Genomic DNA, 24131 nt, shown 5'->3' with positions numbered 1-24131 from the left:
CATAAAGAACTAAGCTCAAACCTTGCTTCAGACACATACTAGTTATGACTCTGAACAATTCACTTATCCCCTCTAAACCTCAGCTTCCTCAGTTGTAAAATGGGTTAAAAGTTAGCTTTCACCACAGAGATGCTGAAAGGACCAACTGAGATAAGAGACATAAAGTGATTTAAACCTTAAAGTGCTGCAGAGATACTAGCTAGGCATATGCCTTTTAGAGAGTTTACCTTTGTGGAGAGTTTCATAATTGTGAGTGTACTGTCACACACACACAAACACACACACACAGAGCTTTGATCCACATGAAAATCCTGGGAGAAATGCAGTTTAAATATGATTATTTTCATTTACAGTTGGGGAAACTAAGGCTCAGAGAGATGAAGTCATTTTTTCAAGGTCACAAAGCTAATAAGAAGAACACAAACTCCTACTCAGATCTTTTAACTCTAAACTCAGTCCTTTTCCCGCTCAGTCACACTGAGTGTGAAAGTTGCTCATCTAAAAATCTCTGATTAAAATATAATTTGACATGCTCCTCTGACTAGCTCAGTTGAATTAATAGAATCACAGAAGGGTCATTATTGATCATTTAGCCTTAACCTCTCCTTTTATTGATATTTTAATTGAGATTCATAGAGCTTAAGATACATAAGTAGAAAAGGTGAAATTTGAACCCAGGTTCTTATGAATTTAAATTGCTTGCTCTGGACATTGAACCATCCTGCTTACTCTCATGCATTTCTAAGGATTTCTTTGGACTGGTCCTGTGACTGGACTTTGGAGTCATGTTTTCCCACAACTCTGTCTTTAATTTTGTTTTTAAAATGCTTCAGTATTTTTATTTTTTGTGCTCTACTTGACAAAATAATTCAAAGATATTCAAATGTATATTATCCATGCTCAAATAATAAGAGGAAGTAATTTTCAAAGAATAACTCAAAATTATCAACAACTTTAGTAAATAAACCCTAAATATCCAATTCTATGAGAAATGCAAAATAAAAGAACTGAGGTATCCTTCAGAGTTGCAAAGATAATAATAGATATAATAATCAGTATTTGGATTGGGGAAATGGAAATGTCAATTGGTCTAACTTCTGGGATGGGACATAGAATTATTCTAGAAAATTCACTGCTTCTACTTTTATATATAGAAGTTCAATTATTGACAATATATCCCAACAGCCAGAAAAAGAAAAGACTCACATATACCAAAATATTCATGTCAATACATTTCATAATAACCCCCAAAATCCTGTGAAATTAAAGGAGTGGCATATAGATCTAATCACCAATATCATAAGAAAGGCTGATGAGCAACATGCCATAATGGAAAGAGGGCCAATAATGGATACAGGAAGACATGGATTCAATTCTTGCTTCTAAGCCTCTTTGGCCTCAGGCAACTTTATAAAATTATAAGCTTATATAGTAAATCTGATTTTAATCAGTAGAAAGAGATTCCTCATTGGAAGTTGTCTATGCCAACAAAAACAAAACTTGTACTAAAAGGGTGATGGGGAATGATGACTACATAATTTTATTTTTAAATTATACTGATATAAACTTAAGTAAGCAAAAAAGCACTACAAATGTTACCATGAGCCACTGAAAAACAGTTTGGCAAGTCTTGATATCCCATTCCCCTAAACCCCTAAAATACATGCATTCTAAGATTCAACTGGTTCAGAGATTAGGAATTACTTCCCTCCCCAATCTATGGTACAGTTGTTTTTGATGTCCTGTCTCCTCATTCTTCATTTAGTAACTCAGAAAATACTTTTATTTCAATGGTCCAGACTAGTTCAGCTTTGCCTCGTGGTTGAGGGTATGGTGAGATCTTTGTCTAAAACTAAAATGTTTGAGATCTAAGTGACTTTGGGGGAATTTGTTGGTAGTGAATATCCTGTTGTACACCCAAAGCCATTCCACTATGTGCTGCCCATAGGGTTTAGGGCAATGGAGGTCACAAATCTGTATCATCCCTTGTTGGCATCTGTTCTCCTACCCTTGTGAGTAGCAATAAATAGTGTTAACTATCCCCATGAGGCACTATAGCTCTTCATCCAAGCCAATCCTTCTCTTTCATTGCAACTACAATGATGTAAATAAAAAGAACCCCTAAAGCAAATTAAAATATGAGTAATTGGAATGTTCAATATTGATTCCAATGAAAAATGATTCAAAACAACTTCCATTTCTAGTCAAAAGGCACAAGGGTATAGGTGTGAAATGTTGCATGCATTGTCAGGCATGGGATCAGATATGGATCATTTGAGCCTATTTAACCTCTTATCGATATAAATGAATTTTGTGAATATAAATCTACAAATGACTGTGATATGAAAATAAAAGGCATGAGTATTGCCATTGATTTCCTTTGGATCCATAAGAAGCCCTTTTTTCACAGTGAGTTGTATCCCCAGAGTCCTTCAGTCAATGGCTAATCTTACAGATTCTGCCAAATTATGCATAATCACAGCTTCTATTTTATCACTCCATGCTCATTTCTATATATACATATATATTATATATATATATGGCTACCAAATGGCATTCAATTATATGATACAAATATTTATTTAGTAACTAGTCTCTTGTATCCAACTCTTTTAAACCCTATTTAGGGTTTTCTTGGCAAAGATATTGATCTAGTTTACCATTTTCTTCTCCAGACCAGATCATAGATGGGGAAACTAAGGCAAGAAGGTTTAAGTGACTTGCCCAGGGTCCCACAGCCAGTATGTGTCTAGGGCTAGATTCTAATTATAAGGATGATATTAGAAATTGGGTCTTGTTATATTAGTTTAGAGATAAGAAACAGAGAAGCTGGCTTGAGAAAGAATTGGAATTTGAAGCAGATATAAGACAGGGTCAATTTCAAATGTTGTCAGTTTAAGGGTTTTCCTGTGACAGTTACTCTCTCTGGGTGCTGCAATTGGTCTCTGGCAGTTGGCAGAGACACTGACAGAGACTTATACTCTCTCTGGGGGATTGGAGGAGGTAACTTATTTTCTCTCTCTCTCATTATCTGAGGTAGAAGAAAAGGAGGAAAGGACCTGAAAGAGCTTGGTATTTTCTTTTTCCAACTTGGGAAACACTATTGACTATCTATTACTATCTTAATAGATTGTTTAACTCTGAGAAGACCTGGTCTTTGATTTGGACTCTGAGTCTGCTAAGGCTCTGAGTCCTAACTTGATTCTTGTTGAGACTCAACCAGCTAGCCTTTGTTATTTTTATAACTTCAAGACAAAGTTAACAATTATAAGGATAAGAGTGTTCGTTTATTGTGGAATGGGGAAAATATGGGTTGATCAGATTATGAAGGATTAGTGTAGCCTGTGAACAGGGGAGAAAAGGTTCCTTGCAGATCCAGGGAGCTTTATTCAGGTGGAGTTAGAATCCCTTAGAGTTAGAAATTCTTTTTTATCCTTATATTTTCAATAAATAGTTTATTTTTATTTAACAAGAGTCTCCATATCATCCTCACGCCTGGCCCTAAAGAGAAGTTCACTTATGAGCTTCACTTCACTTATATAAGCTGAGGATACTTTGTGATTGCAGGAAACAGAGTATCTAAATCAGTTTATAAATAATAATCAAATCCATTGCCCCTGTTAGTTTCTGCACTGGCCCTTTTATTTTTACAGGGGCTGTATTTGAGTTGAAGTTCTCTTGATTTCAGCCTGGAGTCACTGAGCTACTACCTGCCCATTGGTACTTAGTAAATGCTTATTAAATGAATGTGAGTTGATCTTTTTTTGTTTTGTTTTCTTTTGTTTTTTGATCAGCCAGAGAAGCTGTGTTTTGTTGTACTAAGAAATGAATCACTGAAAATTTGTGAACAGGTGGGTGATATGATGAAGTCAATATTTAAATAGGAATGATTGGTAGCAATATGCAGAAATCTAGAAAAGTTTGAACACTTGGAATCATGAAGAATTTTAAAATGTAACATCATCAAATAATGCTATAAAATGGATCCAAAGGGAAGGGGCATTTATCATCGATTCCCAATTATTTGAATGTTCTGAAAGTCATTTTCGTCTTGAATGTTAGCATCTGTCCAAAGTCTAAGGGAGGTAATCCATGATTACCTCACATATGAGGGCACCTGAAATTCTTTATATATGTAAATATATTTGGATTTGTAGATAATATTTTTGTTGATTTATAAATGTGAAATTAACTAGAAATTACCTTGAAAAGTCCTTTCGAAATAAGTTTTAAAGTAAAACCTTTTAAAATTTTTCTCTCTCTCTACCAAAATTATGTTTAATTCAGCTTCATTCTATTGCACTATGTTTAAAGATCATGAGAGTTATTGCTTTGAAAGGAGAGGAAAATGAGTTCTCTGTCCCCAAATCCCTCTTCAAGGCAGTATTAATAATGTGCAGGCCCACAAGTCAGGGTTTGATACCTGGACCATAATAACATCCATTTGCAATTAACCATATTTGGTCATATGGCAATTTTTTTTTATATTTTTGTCTTATTCTTTCATTTGACTATTTGTGGACATTTGTTTAACCTTCATAATTAATGACAGGGACTATATCTTTTTTGCAAATATACATATGAAATCACATACAACATATTTCCATATTAGCAACACTATTCCAAAAATAAGGAATTTTTTTTTCAGTTTGCACTCAGAGTTCATTAGTTCTCTCTGGAGATAGATAGCTTTCTTTCATCATGTCTTTTGGAATGTTTTTGGATAATTGTATTTCAGTATTGATCACCATGAAAACAATTTTGTTACTGTACACAATGATCTCTCAGGTTTTTCTCACTTCACATTGCATCAGTTCATATAGGTCTTAACAAGTTTTTGGTTTTTTCTGAAATCAAACTATACATCATTTCTTATAGCCAAATAGTATTCTGTCATAATCATATGTCACCATTTGTTCAGCCCTTCTTCAATTAATAAAAATTCCTTCAACAAAAAAATAAAAAATTGTGTACCCATAAGTTATTTTTATTTTTCTTTGATTTTGGGGTACAGAACTAGTAGTGATATTTCTAGTCAAAGGGTATGCACGGTTTTATAGCCCTTTGAGCAAAGGTTTAGTTTGTTCCCCAGAATGATTGATTCAGTTCACTATTCCACCAACAATTCATTAATGTTACTCTTTTTCCACATTCCTTCCAGCATTTCTTTCATCTGATAGGTGTGAGGTGGTACCTCAAAGTTTCATTTGCCTTCCTCTAACCAAAAGTGATTTGGAACATTTTTTTTATATGACTATAGGTAGCTTTGTTTTATTGTTCTAAAAATTGCCTGTTTATGTCTTTTGAACATTTATTGATTGTTGAATGACTTTTATTTTTATAAATTTGACCTATATATTTGTTCACTATATATTTGAGAAAGGAGGGCTTTATCAGAGAAACTTGCTGTAATTTTTTAAATGTTATGGCATTGTCTATGGTTCCATAAAGCAAAATGTAGTTTCCCTAATTCTTTCTTTTAATTAGACCTATTTTTTGCTTTTGTTTTGTCTGAGCTCATAATTTCTACTCCCCACTTTTTTATCTTCAACTAAAGCATAATAGATTCTGCTCCAGCCTTTTATCTTTACCCTGAGTGTGTCTTTCTGTTTCAAGTGTGTTTATTTTGCACAATTCTGGTTTCTGGATTCTGGTTTCTAATTCAATTCTGTTATTCTCTTCATATTTACAGGATAGCTCATACCATCCACATTTAGACTTAGGATCACTAACTATATATTTAACTCCATTGTATCTTATTCTGTTTATCTTACTTTTTTATCATTCCCCTCCTTTAAGGTCTGTTTTACTCCCAACCCCTAACTCCCTTAATCTGCCCTCTTTTTTATTATTACCGGACTCATCTTTGATCCCCTTCCCCTCCTAGTTCCCTACTGGGTAAGATAGATTTCTAAACCCAACTAAGTTTATAGAAATATTCTTTGCTCTTCAAACCAAATCTGAAGAGTGAAGTTCAGGCATTGTCTACCCCTCCATGTTCCCCTTAACTATAAAAGTTCTTCCTTACTTACCTCTTTTTTGTGAAAAAAATTTTCCCCATTCTAACTCTCCAGAGATCATGTCTTAAAAAACTCTTTGCAAAGAGGAGTTCAGTGGATACCTGTTGAATTAATCTGCTTTTTTTGTGGTTGTTTTCACTGAAGACTGCTTTGGGAGGGTAATTACACAGGCACAACCAGAATTCAGATCCTTGTTTAGGATTGAATGTTACTTGTCAGGTCAACAAGGTTGTATATACAGTAGACAAGTGCTTCCAGCTGTGCAGTCTTATCTGGCCCCCACTTTCTTCCTTCAGCAGCCTATATAGCATAAAGGAAAAGGTGTTAAGAGGGTGTTAACAATAAGGCAGGGTGTGAGGGTTAAATCTCTTCCAGATGTGGAGGTTGACACCCTATCTTAACAACTTTATCCTCCATCTAGCACTTCATTCATCATCTACGCAGGACCCACTGACAATGCGCCAATCAGGAAGCAGTCCCAAAGACAGGCACATTGTGATTAGCTGCTAATTATTTGGGCTAGGAAACTTATGACAGAAGCAACCACTTGGGGGAAAATGTTTCCCAGGGCTTGGTCCTGGATCTTTTTTACATGACTCTGCAATTACATGGACTTTTTTTCTTTTTCTTCTTAGTTTTTACTTAGAAATCATTGAGCACAGCTCTTGGCAACATAATGCCATTCCGGACCAATCAACAAGTGGTTTTTGTTTTGTTTTCTTTTCTTTTAGCACCTACTATAATACCTCACAGTTTGGAGTTAGTTTAAAATACTAAGTTTACACAGATCAAAATAGAAGAACTGGAAATTATGTCTAGGGAGGAATTTTAATTCCAAATTCAATATTTTTTCTACTGTGAGAAATTAGTTTGTATATAATAATTGTATTAGGAGTTGACGTAAAGTAAATATCATTACATAAGCAATATTCAGCAAAGACTCCACAGAAGAGGAAGAGTTTATAAAATAATAGTCAGATCACTTGGTTTGGAATCCTGTCTTAATACTAGTAAGACCTTGGACAAGCAGACACCCTTTTGGAACTGTGGTCTCCCCATATCAAATGAGGTGACTGAACTAGATGTCCTTTAAAGTCCCTCCAATTCTAAACCTATAATATTGTCATGAGGATTTTAGAGTTCACAGAATGATCAAGAGATTCCTTAGTTTAATGCCTTCCTTTTATGTATATTAAAGACTGACAAGGAAGCCTGGAAACTAGATGGTCTTTAACAAAATCATTTCAGAAATAAGAATAAGGCAGCTCAAAATGCTTAAATGACTTGCCCAATGTGCCACAAGTATAAAGTATGCCAGAATTTTAAGGTAGAACTTTTTTACTTCAAATTAGGTGCCTTTTCTGTTACATCACAATAAGAAATCTGAAATTCAGAATGATTGACTTGTCCAAAGTCAAACAACAGTGACAAAGATTAGAGTTAAGCTCAGGTCTTCCAGTTCCAAATCCAGCATGATTCTTACTATATAATACTGTGCTTTGAAGGATGGGAACGAGTTCTTTACCATTATAAAGAGGAATTTATTTTAATACTATTTCTTTTTTATTTCAATTTAATTTTTCGTTCTTCTCTAGAAATTCCCATTTAATGTTGTGGATTTTATCTATCACAAGAACTTTTTGGAATTTTCAGTAGAAAACAAACAAAAAGATTACCTTAAAACACTTTCAGAATATCTTTGAAAGGGGGTTTAAAAATCACTTCTATGGATATCACTTCTATGGATATTAATCAGACAGCTGTATTTCTAGCCCTAATGTCTCCCCTGAGATCTAATCATGACTTTAATTTGACTGCTATATGTCCCAATGGTACTTAAACTTGATACTTGCAAAAGTAGATCATCCTCTTTCCCACTCAGCCTGCCATCCCTTCTTCTAATTTCATTCTTACTGTTCATGTCACCATCATCCACCCAGTCATCCACACTAGAAAGACTTCACTTGTCTTTAACATTTCCTTGCTCTACACCTCTCTCCAATGCTACATCCAATCAGTTGCCTAGGCCTATGGATATATTATCTCTCACATCTGTTCCCATTCAATGCTACTACAACTACCATAAAATTAGAACCTCTTCACTGCACATCTGGACTATTATAATAGTTTCCTAAATGGTCTTCTAGATTCCAGCTTTTCCTAAACCCCACCTCTTCCTTCATATTGCCACTTCCTTATTAAAAAATATCAGTGGCTCTCTCTATGCTATTTTAAGAGCATCTGACTTCAAATCATACTCTAGCTGAGTCATTTAACCCCTCAAAGTCTTACTTTCCTCATCTAATAAAATGAAGATAACATCTTTGAGAGAAAGCTTGATATAATGAACATAGAGTAATATCACTTAGTCATGATGTAGTCTAGTCCATCTCTGATATATACTATTTCTGTGATCTTAAGAAAGTCATTTAAATTCTGTGTCCTAGGCAACTTTCTAAGAGTATAATTTGCAGAAGTTGTTCATCTGTATTAGTAAAATATATCCCTTATAGGTGAGCTCTCTATATAAAGGAAATAAAATTCAAGTCCAAAACAAAAATTAACTAAAAATAAAAAAGAATAAACAAATATGCAAGTAAATGGATAGTTGAATGAATGAGTAGATAAATACATAAATAGATTAAAATAATCAGATCAATAAATGAACTGGCAAAAAAAATGAATGAACCCTGCCCAGGAGTTGCTATGAGACTCAAGTAAAATAATTTGTATAAAGTTATTTTCAGGTCTCATATGCATACTCATTATTTTGATAAAATTAAGACTCCTTAGCTTGGCACTTAAGAACAATTATAATATGATTCCACTTGACTTTTATAACTTTCTTTACATTACTCTTCACAAATTCTGTTCTTCAAAATTAGACTACTAGTCTTTCCTTGATTTCATGTTGTATAATCCTACTTTCCTGAATTTGCATGACTTTCTACGATAGCTAGATTTTCTCTTTTTCATGTCACCATCTATTAAGATGCTTTTCTCCTTCCTGGTTTAGATCATCTGACAATTTTTTTTCATGACACCTTTCACATTCCATCTCAGTAGTTTACAATGATTTCTAGGCTATTCATGTGTTCCAAAGCACTATGTTAGGGTCTCATGTCCTGATCACATCCCTGTCTGACTCTCCTAGGAGTTTATAAACTCCTTACTGACAAAGATGCATTTATTTTTTAATCTTCCTCTCCCTAGGGCCTAGCAGAGGGATTTATGAATAGTAGATGATTAACAAATGTTTTGTGAGTTGAATTGAAGATAAGTTTTGGATAAATACAAAAAAAAAGTTTCTCTCTAAGTAGAGATAATGGGCAGCCAAGGGCAACATCAGTTTAGAATCTAAAGATATTTGTGAAATCTCACACAGAAAGTTAGTGAGTAGTATCATGAGCAGTAACATCTGATAAAAGAGGGAAGCTTAAAGAATCTTGGCAAGAGATCTAACTAAGCAATGTCACCCCAAAGGCATTTGGGGATTAAAGTGGAAGGACAAGAAACAGATAAAAAATGGAAAAAAAAAGATTTTTCATGCCTTTTATAACTGACCCTTTTTACCATCAAGAACAGTGAAGCCACCATATTAGACCTCTAACATTCCAGCTCCAGATGTATTTAGATTCAACCAAATATACACAGAGGAGGTCTGTGCTATATATTGCAATTTGGAGTTCATTGACCAATTGATAATCATGGTATCTAAAGGAGGGTGTGGAATATCAAGGGATGGAAAAGATCTTGGATCATATTATTATTTTACAATATTGAAAGAACATCAATAAATAGCATCAATTAATTATGCATACATCCTATAATCAAATTTTGTGGAAATAAATAATAATGCAATAATAGCATTCTGTATAAGGTTTTTAGAAAAACAGAGCACTCCTCCTATCTCATGTGATTATTTTGAGAAATAAGTTATATAATGAAAATACAACAAATTATATAATATCAAGGGCAATATAATGCCAAATATTGTTATTATTACCATAGTGGTATTATTACCATGTGCCATCTAAATATATACTTTGCTACAATCTTAACTCCATTGAAAGTTAATGTTATACAAAGTGAATAGCCTATGAGTGATGCAGTACCTCACAAGTAAAATGTGCTGAAGTAATATCAGGGTATCTTCAAAGCAATATTTACATTAAATTTTACTATTTTTTAATTTAGCTTGCAAAAATGTGATTAATTAATAAATACAATTACAGAGGAAAGAACCAGTAACAAAATGTTATCCCATTCCTAAATATTATTTTTTCTTAAATGCATAAAAAAGAAAAAAGAAAAGACTATATAGCTTATAAAGAAAAGTAAAAGTCAGATCATAAAGAAATTTTTTTTAAATATGCAAAAGCACAATGATGAAAGCTTAAAGATAGAATTAATGATCATGGTGGAGGAAGCCTAAAACATGGACTAAATCCCACAACCTTACTTTATATGAACCAATGTATCCAATGTAGGAGCAGAACTATAGAATGGGTGGGGGGACAAATGGGGAAAGGAAAAAGTGCAGAAGCAAATGTGTGATGTACCCTAATCTAGTCCATCAGTGAGCAGTGAACAATAAAAATAAGAAAATTCTTTTAATATCTCAGAAAGAAGAGAAGCTATAGGAGAAATGAAGAGGAGGCAAAAGAAATTTATAGAAAAATGATAAATGAAAGAGGAATATCTGAACCCACAGGAATTATAAATGAAGAGCATAAACATAGAATACCACATATCTGTCAGAAATGTAAGAATATCATAGTCTCACTCTTTGTGCAAAAAATAATTGGAAAATGAGGGGGTATCCCTTGATTGGGGAATGGCTGAACAAATTGTGGTATCTGATAGTGATGGAATACTAATGTGCTATAAGGAATGATAAACTGCTTGATTTCTATACAAACTGGAAAGACCTCCACAAACTGATGCAGAGCGAAATGAGCAGAACCAGAACATTGTACACTGAAACTGAAACACTATGGCACAATCAAATGTAGTAGACTTTGCTACTAATATCAATGCAATTATCCAGGGAAATCCTGAAAGACTTATGAGAAAGAATGAGATCCACATCTAGAGAAAGAACTGTGGGAGTAGAAACATAGAAGGAAAACATATGTTTTATCACTTGTTTATATGGGTATAGGATTTGGGGTTATAAAAATGAATAATATGGAAATAGGTATCAAGTAATAGCACATGTATGACCCAGTGAAAATGCTTCTCAGCCACAGAAGTGGGAAGGGAAGAGGGGAAGGAGAGAAAATGAATCATGTGATCATGGAAAAATATTTAAAAATAAATAAAATTAAAAAAATAAAATAAAAGTAATTTTCCCTTTGCAAAAAAAAAGGAAGAATATGGAGATATTACAATAATCCTAATGTGGGGGTTAATGCATAGGGAGACAATGTCCATTGAGAAAATTTTTTTCTTCCATGGACAATATCCTGACTGAGAAGAAAGAAATCAAAGCTCCTAGTGGTAAGTGGTTCCCAGAAATATCAGAAGACACAGACCAAGAGATGGAATTGCATATGAATGAGAATAATATTGCTCATGGGGAGATCAGGGAGACAGAACTGTATTGCATTAAATTGGAAAACAGAAATTTCTACCATGTGTTAATGCTTCTATCCTCTGTGCTCTCCTATTGACTTGCCTAAAAAAAGAGCAGATTAAAAATCTCCAATTAATGACAAATTGGAAATACTTAAAATCAAGGAGAAGATAATAAAACTTAAGGAAAACCACTTAAATAATAATGAAGACTAGGAATTGGAATGGATGAAATTAGACAGATCATTGAATAATTTGATGTTTTTAAGTAAAGAAAAAAATCAAATTACCAGTGTCAAAAGTGAAAAGAGAATGCATGACCAGGTGGTATTGATACCACTGGGTATGCAAGGATGGTTTAATATTAAGAAAATCATCCACATAATTGACTATATCAACAACCAAACTAATAGAAATGACATAATTATCTCAATCGATGCAGAAACAGCCTTTGACAAAATACAACACCCATTCCTATGGAAAATACTAGAAAATATAGGAATAAAAGGACATTTCCTCAAAATAATAAACAGTATTCATTTAAAACCATCAGCAAATATCATTACCAATGGGCATAAGTTTGATTTCTTCTCAGTAAGATCATAAGTGAAACAGGGATGTCCATTATCACCATTACTATTAAATATTGTACTAGAAATGCTAGCAGTAGCAATTAGAGAAGAAAAAGAAATTGAAGGGATCAAAGTAGGCAATGAGGAAACCAAGTTATCACTGCAGATGACATAATGGTATACCTAGAGAATCCAAGAAAATCAACTAAAAAACTAGTCAAAATAATAACTTTAGCAAAGTTGCAGGGTACAAAATAAAACCACATAAGTCATCTGCATTTCTATATATTTCCAACAAAACTCAACAGCAAGAGTTAGAAAGAAAAACTCAACTTAAAATCACTGTAGACAATATAAAATTGGAATCTACTAGGAATCTACTAGCCAAAAATAATTCAGGAATTATATTAATATAACTACAAAATACTCTTCACACAAATAAAACTATATCTAAACAACTGGAAAAAAAAACATTAATTGCTCATGGGAAGGATGAGCTAATATAGTAAAAAATGACAGTCCTGCCTTAAATTAATTTACTTATTTAGTGCTATACTTATCAAAATACCAAAAAACTTTTTTCATAGAATTAGAAAAAATATTACAATGTTCATTTGGAAGAACAAAAGATCAAGAATATCAAGAGAACTAGTGGAAAAAATTGTGAAGGATGAAGACCTAGTGTAACCAGATCTCAAACTATACTATAAAGCCATGATAATCAAAACAATATGGTACTGGTTTAGAGATAGAAAGGTGGATCAATGGAATAGACTTGGGGTAAATGATAGTAGCAAATAGTGTTCAATAAACCCAAATATCCCAGTTTTGGGGATAAGAACCGACTATTTGACAAAATCTACTGGGAAAATTGGAAAACAGTATAGGAGAAATTAGGGTTAGATTAACATCTTATACCCTCTACCAAGATTAATTCAGAATGGGTAAATGACAAATATAAAGAGGGAAATTACAAACAAATTCGGTGAACATAGAATAGTATACCTGCCAGATCTATGGGAAAGGAAGGAATTTAAGAACAAGCAGGAAATAGAGAACAAACACTATAAAATGTAAAATGAATAATCTTGATTATATTAAATTTAAAAAGTTTCTGTTCAAACAAAACCAATGCAACAAATTGGGTGGAAAATAATAACAAAAACCTCTGACCAAGGTCTAATTTCTCAAACACAGAAGGAGGTAAGTCAATTATACAAAAAATCAATCCATTCCCCAATTGATAAATGGGCAAGGGATGTAAATAGGTAGTTTTCAGATAACGAAATCAAAACTCTCAATAAGCACATGAAAAAGTGTTCTAAATCTCTCATAATCAGAGAAATGCAAATTGAAACAACTCTGAGATACCACCTCACACCTAGCAGATTGGCTAATATGACAGAAAAAGAAAGTAATAAATGTTGGAGGGTACATGGCAAAATTGAGATAATAATGCATTGCTAGTAAAGTTGTGAATTGAACCAACCATTCTGCAAGGCAGTTTGTAACTATGCCGAGAACTTTAAAAGACTGCCTGCTCTTTGATCCAGTCATACCACTGCTGTGTTTGTACCCCAACAAGATAAGGAAAAATATTTATAGCCGCTCTCTTTGTGGTGGCAAAAAAAACCCCTAAAATGGGGGGGGGAATATCCTTTGATAGGAGAATGGCTGAAACAAATTGTGGTATATGATGGTGATGGAATACTATTGTGTTGTAAGGAGTGATGATCTGGAGTATTTTGATATGAACTGAGAGAACCTCAAATGAATGATGATGAACTGATGCAGAGTGAAATGAGCAAAATAAGGAGAACTTTGTACACAGAAAGTAAAACATTCTGGAACAATCCAAGGTAATAGACTTTGCTACTAGTAGTAATGCAACAAGCCAGGACACTCCTGAAAGACTTATGTGAAAGAATGCTAACCACAATGAGAGAAAATTATCGGGGTAGAAATGCAAAAGAAGAACATATGACATCACATGTATATATGGGTATGTGATTTGGGGTTTAGACTTAAAAATCACTCTATAGCAAAAATGAATAATATAGAAATAGGTATCAAGTGATAACATTTGTACAACCCAGTGGAATTGCTTGCCAGCTCTGTGAGAGGGGAGGGAAAAAGAAGGGAAAGAAAATAAATCATATAAACACTTCATGCCTAACAGATTGGCTAAATATGATAGTAAAGGAAAATAATAAAGCCTGGAGGGTATGTAACAAAATTAGGAAACTAATTCATTTTTGGTAGAGTTGTGAATTGAATCAACCATTCTGGAGGGCAATCTGAAACTATGCTCAAAGGGCAACAAAACTGTACATACTCTTTCATCCATTAATACCACTATTAAGTCTGTATCCCAAATAGATTTTTTAAAAAGACAAAAAAAAACTTATTTGTACAAAAGTTTATATCCATTTTTTGTGGTTGCAAAAATTGGAAATTGAAGGGATACCAAAAATTACAGAATGACCAAATAAATGGTGGTATAATTTCATAATTGAATACTATTGTGCTATAAGAAATGATGAGAAGGATGATTTCAGAAAAACCTGGAAAGATCTATATGAAGTGATGCAGGATGACATAAGCAGAACCAGGAGAATATAATACATGTTAAGAACAATATTATATGACAATCAACTGTGAAAGACTTAGCTATTCTCAGTAATACAATGATACAAGACAATTCTGAAGGACTTTCAATGAAAAAATGCTATCTAACTGCAGAGAAAAAAAAACTGATGAATTCTGAAAACATACTAACTTTTACTTTTGTTTTTGCATTTTTTCATTTTGGGGTTCCGGTTTTATAATATTATTGTCTCACATCATTAGTAAAGTGCAAATATGTTTTATGTAATCATACATGTATAGCCTAAATCAAATTGTTAACCATTTCTGGGAAGGGGAAGGAAGCAATTTGGATCTCAAAATTTTAGAAAACATATGTTTAAGATTGTTATTATGTCCATTTGGGGAAAAGATTAAACATTTTAAAAAGATCATCCAAAGCATATGGTTCTGATGCAAACATGTTAGTTCTGACATGTCTATGCAAGAATAAGTTGAATGGAGATAAACCAAAAGAATGAAGTAGACAACCAATCTAAGAGTCATACATAAAGTATCATCTATGCAACACATACTAAAGTTTCCTTCCTTATTAATTTCTTAGCAAAATTTAAAATGTGTCACTTAAAATGAACAAAACTAAGCATACAGGAAATTGAAATAAACTTTCAAAATGATATTTTTGTAAGTGTGTAGTATTTATTCTTGTGAACTTATTAAGACTTAAACCTGCACCAAGATTTTTAGAGCACCCAGTATTCGGAAATGAAGGTGAGTGCCTTGAGATTAAGATTGTTTCATGCATGGTATTTGTCCAGATCACAACACAGTTGCATCTTATCATTCAGTGTTATCCTTGCCTATGAATTTCCATATACCTCCAATTGGAAGATCAAGCCTAAGACCTTCCTCAGTGGTTTTTTAATATTTAATGGAACTTTTTACAAAACTGAGGAAATTCAACTGTTTGCAAATACTGTGAATTTTAAAACAACTCCACCCTAATCAGAGTATACTTTAGAAGATCTGATTTAGCTATTTCCTGATCAGTAACAATGGAGATACTTAGAATAACAGAATCAGGTCTTGGGAATTCTACATTTCTCCCTCTGAGCAACAAGATTAAAAAGGTCTATACCAAACCCAAAGATTTAATTATCTGAGGAGATGGCCTTTAACAGCTATGTGCAGAAACAGTGGACAGACTCCTGGGCTTTCCTAAGTCAAGCTAAGCTATCATTGGTAAAAATGAGATGCAGGAAAGTCATGTAAAACCGTCTATGTAAGACACGTCACTTCCTTTCTCCTCTTCTTTCCCTGGAGAGGTGACTATGGCTGGCAGCGTGCTAGGCGTTCTGACATCTTGGGAGGGTGGCAGTTATTTGTCTGAGTTTTGGCTGTGAGTTTTGTCCTTGACCTGATTCAGGTTCAGGCATCTCAGCTGAGCCCCTTTTAGAGTTCATGTTGATTCTTTCCCCTTCACACTCCAAACCCTTACTTTCTAGATCTTCTAATCTTCCCGCCTGGTACAAGCCAGGTTGGGGGAGAAATCCTTCACCCTTTCCTTCTCCCTTCTTCTTAATCTTCTCCACTATATCAATTAAATCACCATAAAATTTCCAGCTGACGTATTTTATTATTTGGGATTTCCCTTGGCGACCATTAAAATTTAGATTTTAAGTCACAACACCAAAATTATCCTCACAATGCCCATTCTTGACTGACATCTCTTCTATTCCAATGTGACCTTCATGCTGTCGCTATACCACTTATTCACAACTCACCATTGGTAATATGCTGCAGTATACTGATACCTGACACCCACCATCCATCTTTCTATTGTCCTTTTTGGGTTCTTCTCACTTTTGAATCCCATAAATTTTAGTGTTCCATGATCCACAGTCACATAACATCATTTAGAAAATATTGATTTTTTTTAAAATGTACTTTGGCAGCAGGGAACACATTGGGACTGATCATTGAAAGTTATATACAGCTACATAAAAAAGTGGGGAAAGGGTGGGGGAAATCTTTATAGATGTCAAATTCTTTTTTCCCCTGTATTTTAAACTAATGGAAATGATTAGTAAAAATGCCATAATGAATGATATTGAGAAAAGATTTCTGAATGAATGAACTATGTGGCACAACTAATTTCCTTTGCTTTGATTCAATAGCCAAATTCCCATGCTGTGCCTGGACACGGTTGGTACCATTTGTGGAGAGACCTTTTATGCATGGCAGCAGCATACAAATCAGGTCTAATATGAAACCTTGCAACATTAGGGTCTAGAAAAAAATTGTGAGATTTAGCATCTGGGTCTACGGTTTGAGATTTTGTTGAATTCTCCATATTGCTGAAATATTTCACAACAGCTAGGTAAGTAGATGTGATATTAAAAAAACAAACAAACAAACAAACATATATTAGAGTCTGACCATCTCCCCTATGGGATTGCCAGTTCTTGAATAAACCTACATTAATATTTTGTGAAAGGCATTTGTGCTTTCTGACTCTCCTAAGGGTCTGCCCTCTTTGCACTCAGCTATAGAAAGTGGAAGTTTCTCATACAGTAGCTGAAACCTGTTTTGAAGATCCCCTATGCTTTGTTTGATTACTGCTCAAATGCACACTTTCTAATTCCTTCAGCCATGCTCTGTGTTCTCATATTGATGGTATTTAAGCTGACACTGCAGCCCATCTGACAAGCAAACAAAGACTCTGAAGGGCTTCTGTTCAGAACCAGTTTCATCCTTAACAGTTGACCTTGTCCTGCTAATTTGAACTGTCAAGCAGATTGGATTTGAGCCTCCAAGCAGGAATGAGATGCACACGCAGCAATATGGCTTGCATTTTGAGTTTGTGCTGATATGGGTAAGCAGCAACTGAAATCATACCATCCAGTTCAAGCTGTAGATATGGAGGTCATTCTGTCAATAGATGTATTCACATGGAAAGAATGCAATTAAGGTTCAATCAGCAATTCTAGCTTATCAGACACCAAGCAAATGCATCAAGGCTTTCTGTGACATAAAACAATCCTTTAAAGACCTCAGAACCATTAACAGCAACAGGTTGAATTGTCTCTTTGTGATGGGGAAATAATATAGTTTTCTTCTCTAGTATAACTTGCATTTTTAAAATTGGAGCCTAAGGAAATAGTGGGATTACATTGCTGTCATCTTTCTCCTGGTAAAGTGGCATGCTTATGTCTGATGATTGCATGAAACAGAGAGGTGAGCATGACAGCCCTTTAGAAATCCAATACTGCTCAATTTAGGAAAGTTCTTGCCTTCATTCTGTCACACTATCATAAGATTTTTTCCTAACTAAATGGAACTCCAGACACTGAGATATTTCTTAAATTCTATTCAAACCCTGGCCAGAGAGGGAACTTTATTTAAAAATAAGTTCAAAGCTGTAGAGACTGCAAGACAGAGAGATAAAATGACAATATAATATGATCGGATAGAGGAATTTCAGTGTTTGAACATGTGCTCATGCACATGAATCTGGAAAATTTGTGAACATTGTTAAAATCAAGTGCATGACCATCTTTGTGTGCAACAGAATGGGGTATAGGAATAAGTCATAGGAAATTAGTAAGCTGAGGAATTGGGAGGTTAGCATAAATTTAGAGAGTATCAATATATATGTTGGAATTCCTTAGTATAATGGCAGAAGTAGGAAAGGATAAAAAGACTGTGAGATGAGCACTGAATTGGGTGAGGAAAGAAGGAGAGAGTCCTAGAATTCTGTAGAAAACAATCACTAGAACCTTGATTGGATGATAGATAAATAATAATTGAATGAATCTCAGAAGAGTAAAGCTTACTGAGTGATATTAGTAAATGGAAAGCCTGGAAGTAGAAATGAGGAGCAAGGAGTATTCCATCTCCCCCATCCTGAAAATGAATCAGGGTATGAATGAAAGTGCACTGGAAAGTCTAGCCAAGGAAGGAAGGTATGTCACCAAGTGAGAACCAAGTCTCAGTGAATGCAAGATAGAAGGAACAAATATAGAAAAGGTTTAAGGTGAAAGATAGCTTATAACCTCTGGATCAGGATTCCAAAGAGGATAGTGGAAGGATGGGTAGCTATAGAGTTGGACATTGTGTGGTTTGTGTGAAGACGCTATAAATAAGGGAATATGAATTGGGGAACAGAAAGGGTGTTTGAATAATGGCAGACAAGGATTCAGCATCACTGGAATGCGGCAGAGTATGAGAAATGGGGAAAGGTAAGAAAAACAAGTAAAAATAAATCAAGGTCGGTTGTCATTGTCCATAGGGGTTCAGGTAGAGTTGTCCTGAGATAGTGAAAACAAACTTAAATATACATGGAGGTCAATAATTTGTACATAAAGATTCCTATAGATTGCATATTGATTTTGGTTTTTTAATGTAAAATTAGCTATGTTTTATTAAATTTTTAATATGTTTTGTTTACTATTTCACAATTGCACTTTAATCTGCTTCACATCTCACTTCAGAGTTTGGTGGGCTACACAGGAAGCATGGTACAGAGAGCATTAAGTACACTACCAGATTAACTTCATCATAACCATCATAGTCAACAACAACCAACTTAAAGATCTCAGATTTTCTATCATAGAGCAAAGGAATAATATCAGCATTGAAGACTCCATAACCATGTACTTAATGCTCTTTGTATATGCCAAGAAGCCTTGAAGCAAACAGTGTAGACTAAAGCAAAGGTGATTTTTCTAAGTTACTGTTCTTCACAGAAAATTATAGATGTCTTTATGTAAACTACCATGACCAAACCATGACTTGCTTTCTCTCTCTTCATCTAACTTGGAATTATCAGTAATTTTCTCTAAAGTTTCTTAGAATATTATTTATATTCTTTCTTGTCCACTGGTATAATCTATTTTTCCTGTTGGTTTAGGATTTTGCACAAGGTAATGGAAAGCTGGACTTGGATTTAGAAAAATCTCACTTCAACGGCTGACTCTGATACATGCTAGCCATGTAACCAAACTCTACACATTTAATTTCTTTGGGCATTAGTTTCAACTTTTATAAAATGAATGTGGAGGCATCCCCAGAGTAGGTATGGATGAGATTCTCCCACTGCCAATGCTCCCATAGCTACTGCTGCTGGCACTGCTGCCATTTCTTGGGGTTCAGCATCTTCATAATCTCTATTATATTGAATAGTTATGGAGGACTATACAAAAATAGAGAAAACTGGGGAAAGGTCCTAATGGTGTTGCATATAAAGATGGACATAAAACTAAAAGTCAGGGGGCAACCATAAGGAAAATTAAATTAGAAAGCAAGACTATTATAGGAGAAATTTCCTTTGAAAGAATTCAATCATCCTAACAGAGTCAGGCTTCAAGAAATTCTGATTAAAAAATATACCTCATTTCTGAATTCCTTTCATATATCTTAAGAAATACTTGGATTCTATCATGCTTGGCCCATTTGTGGACTCAACTTGTTAAAAGTTAATTGTACCAAATGTTTCAAGACATTGTCTTTTGTCACTCATGAAGAGATATTTATAGAGAATTGAAACCTCAAAATTTGTTCATAGATGATAAAGAAATAAATACTCTATCTGACTATGAGCTTACGCATGCCTTTATAATACCTTTGAGGATAGTAATACTGTTTGTTATATGGATCTCTGGAGGTATTGCTAATATCTGCTAGATATTACACACTGGTAGACATTTAGAGTATCAGTACAATATTTGCTGAATTATAACCAAGAAACCACTCTTCCATGCTGATTCTAATTGTTTGGCTCTTTAGAATTCTCAGGGTTTGGGGAACTATTCAAAACTGATGTGGGCAAAAATTGAGTCACTGAAGGATTATAATAATATATCCTTCAAATAGAAACCAGAAAGTCTGAAATTACATGTCAAAAGTCTTGATGTAAAGAGAATAGGTATACTCTCTAAAATGTTAGTCTGTTCTGGCTGAAAAGAACATTAAATAATCTGTATTTTAATGACTTAGTTCTTAGTTTACTGAAGAAGTTCTAGCCAAATATATCTATGGTTTTTGCATCAAGAATGAATAGTCCCATTAATGCATTGTTGGTGGAGTTTTGAATTGATCTAAGTATTCTGGAAGACAATTTGAAACTATGCCCAAAAGGCTTTAAATGACTCCCTGCTCTTTGACCCAGACATACCACTGTTGGGTTTGTACCCCAAAGAGATAATAAGGAAAAATACTTGCACAAACATATTTATAGCCATGTTCTTTATGGTGGCAAAATACTGGAAAATGAGGGGATGCCCTTCGATTGGTGGATGGCTAAACAAATTGTGATATCTGTTGGTAATGCAATATTATTGTACTAAAAGGAATGATGAAATGGAGGAATTCCATGTGAACTGGAACAACCTCCAGGAATTGAAGCAGAGCAAAAGGAGCAGAACCAGGAGAACATTATACACAGAGACTGATACACTGTGGCACAATCGAAAGTAATGGACTTTTCTACTAGCAACAATGCAATGATCCAGTGTTATATGGAAATGACTTTAAAAGATTTATATATATTAATTTAAGGTCACCAAGGAATTCAGCTATGTAATTCTTAAATGAAAACTCAAGTCAGCAGTCAACCTTTTATGGAGTTTTTAATTACTAACAGGAGGAAGAAAGGTATTAGAGAGAGAGAGAGAGAGAGAGAGAGAGAGAGAGAGAGAGAGAGAGAGAGAAGAGAGAGAGAGAGAGAGGGAGAGAGAAAGAGAGAGAGAGAGAGAGAGAGAGAGAGAGAGAGAGAGAGAGAGAGAGAGAGAGAGAGAGAGAGAGAGAGAGAGAGAAAGAGAGAGAGAGAGAGAGAGAGAAAGGGGAGAGAAGGGAATAGGGCTTAAATACCCCCTCTGCTTAGGTTGGGCCAAAGGCCCAAGACCTTGGATAGCTGAGGCAAAGAAAAGAGATCAGTCCCTATCACTCACGTGACCAAAATGGAGAAACAGTCTCAGGGCCTCCACTCCAAGCAACCAGCCTCCAACCACCACACTCTCCCTCCACACAGGAAGTCCCAGCCTCCTCAGCTCTCCTCTACCTCACTTCCTGTGTCTCACCTGTGCCAATGGTGGCTCTAGCTTCACCCAGGACCGCCCAGAGAGCTGTCCCCTTTGCACATGTCTGTTGAAGGCCATATTCTCAAATAATTAAATCTTGAGCTTTGCTACAGCCCTTCCTAAATCCTGTTACCCTGAGTAGGGTGGAGATTGTAGTTTCCAAGACCTGATTCTGTCATTCCAAGTATCTCTGTTGTTATTGATCAGGAAATAGCCAAATCACATCCTCTAAAGAATGGTTTAAACAGGGTTTCGTAGTTTTGAAATTCACACCAGAACAATTCTGAGGGACTTATGAGAAAGAACGATATCCATATTCAGAGGAAGAACTGTGGGAGTAGAAACACAGAAGAAAAACAACTGCTTGATCATATGTTTGATGGTGACATGATTGGGGATGTAGACTCTAAATGATCATTCTATTGCAAATATTAATAATATTGAAATAGATTTTGATCAATGATACATGTGAAACCCAGTTGAATTGCTCATTGACTATGGGAGAGGATAGAAAGGAGGAGAGGGAAAGAACATGAATCATAGGACCATGGAAAAATATTCTAAATTAATTAATTAAGGAAATCTTTTTTTAAAAAAAAGGTAAAGAGTAGGGGGAAATGGATAGTCCCCTTTACTGTTAAACTCTTGTCAACATTTGTTTTTACATATATTTCTTTGTTGGAAAACTGAAGCTGACCTGTTTTCCAAGATGTTACTTAAATTGTAGATATTATTACAGTGACTAATGTTCTATGTAGATCTCATGAATAAGTATAGCTGTTTTGTTTTCTATAAGTAAAATTGTAAATAAAAATAATTAGGGATCATAATACCTGTCATACCTACTTCTTAGGGCTATTTTGAGCCTCAAGTGAAATAATGTATGTAAAACCAGAAATGAAACTTAGTGAATATCATTGTTTCCCCTGAATAGCTGACCTTTTTGACTGCCTATTTAGTTCGATAAATAAGGCCTGGTTATAAATCCCAAAAATGGCACATCCCCTTTCATACTTCATCAGATTTCCATCTTATAAGACATAAGTAGTGGCAGCTAAGTTTTGTAGCAGGTAGAGCACCAGAATTTGAACCAGGAAGACCTGAGCTCAAATACAGTCCCAGACACAAATTTTGCAATCCTGAATGAGCCATTTAAAAGATTTCTCTCAGTTTTCTCTTTTCTAAAAAGAGGATAATAATAGCATCTTTGTAAAGATAAAATGAGGTAATATTTGTAAAATACTCTGTGTACTTTAAAGTACTATATAATGCTATTGTTAGTAATAATAATAATGCTATTATATTTATTACTACTACTATTATGTCCCATTAAGACTGTATTTGTGCTTTGGAAAGGTAGACCCCTCTCTGAAGTGAGCAAGATATTACATTCCTTCTTGTAAAGGAAATGAGACTTTCAGTTACTCATCTGCAAATGAAAGGCCAGCACAGACAATGAACACCACATCCCCATCCTCCACACATTTCCTTTGCAATTTTCCCTAGCCCTTTATTTGGGAATAGACCATCAGAAGAACCTTCAATTTTTTTGTTTGGTTTCGTTTATTTGGTTTATTTTGTTTTTAAATTGATGAACTCTGAAACTCAGAATTTTTTTAATATAGGCCTGACTCTGGTCAAGTCTGCAGAAATGAAGATTTGGAAATTGGAATGGATAGTTTCACTGGGTAGGTCTACCCATGTGAGATTAGTTGTTGAAAGAAAAGGCCACGCATAAGCTCTCCTACTTAATGCCTGGGAGATACCAAACCTCAAAGTTGAAGTCTGTATGGAGAAGAATTGGAGAGGATTCTACATGTCCTGGGCTAAGGAATTGGTTGCATAGTCAATAGAGTGATGCTCCTGGAGTCAGGAAGACTCATTTTCTTGACTTCAAATCAAGCCTCAGATTTAATCACCTTGTTTGTTTCCTTATCTGTAAAATGAATTAGAAAAAAAATTTTCACAATCAAACTCCAACCTTCAGATTTCATCTCTCTCTCTCTCACCTATCTGTCTGTCTCTCTCTGTTTCTGTCTGTCTCTGTCTAACTCTCTCTCTCTCTCTTTCTCTCTGATTGTCTATGTGTCTGTCTCTGTGTCTGTCTCACTCTCTTACTCTCTCTCTTTCTCTGTGTGTCTATATATAGATATCTATCTAGATTAATATAGATCTCTATATATCCCCTTCATAGTAGCTAGCTGATGCAGTGGATAGAGTACCAAATCTGGAGTCAGGAACGACAGAGTTCAAATCTGGCCTCTAATTCTTACAAGCCAGTGACCCTGGGCAAGTCA

At 34.6% G+C, this 24131-nt stretch overlaps 1 pseudogene; it reads left to right on the top strand.

Annotated features, from left to right (window-relative positions):
* The first annotated feature begins 19941 nt into the window (after positions 1-19941).
* LOC130455223 (cyclin-dependent kinase 1-like) lies at positions 19942-20716 on the top strand (annotated as a pseudogene).
* Positions 20717-24131: the final 3415 nt, after the last annotated feature.

The sequence above is a fragment of the Monodelphis domestica genome, chromosome 6 (assembly GCF_027887165.1).
Source record: "Monodelphis domestica isolate mMonDom1 chromosome 6, mMonDom1.pri, whole genome shotgun sequence".
Taxonomy (NCBI): domain Eukaryota; kingdom Metazoa; phylum Chordata; class Mammalia; order Didelphimorphia; family Didelphidae; genus Monodelphis; species Monodelphis domestica.
This window is presented reverse-complemented; position numbering and strand designations above follow the sequence as displayed.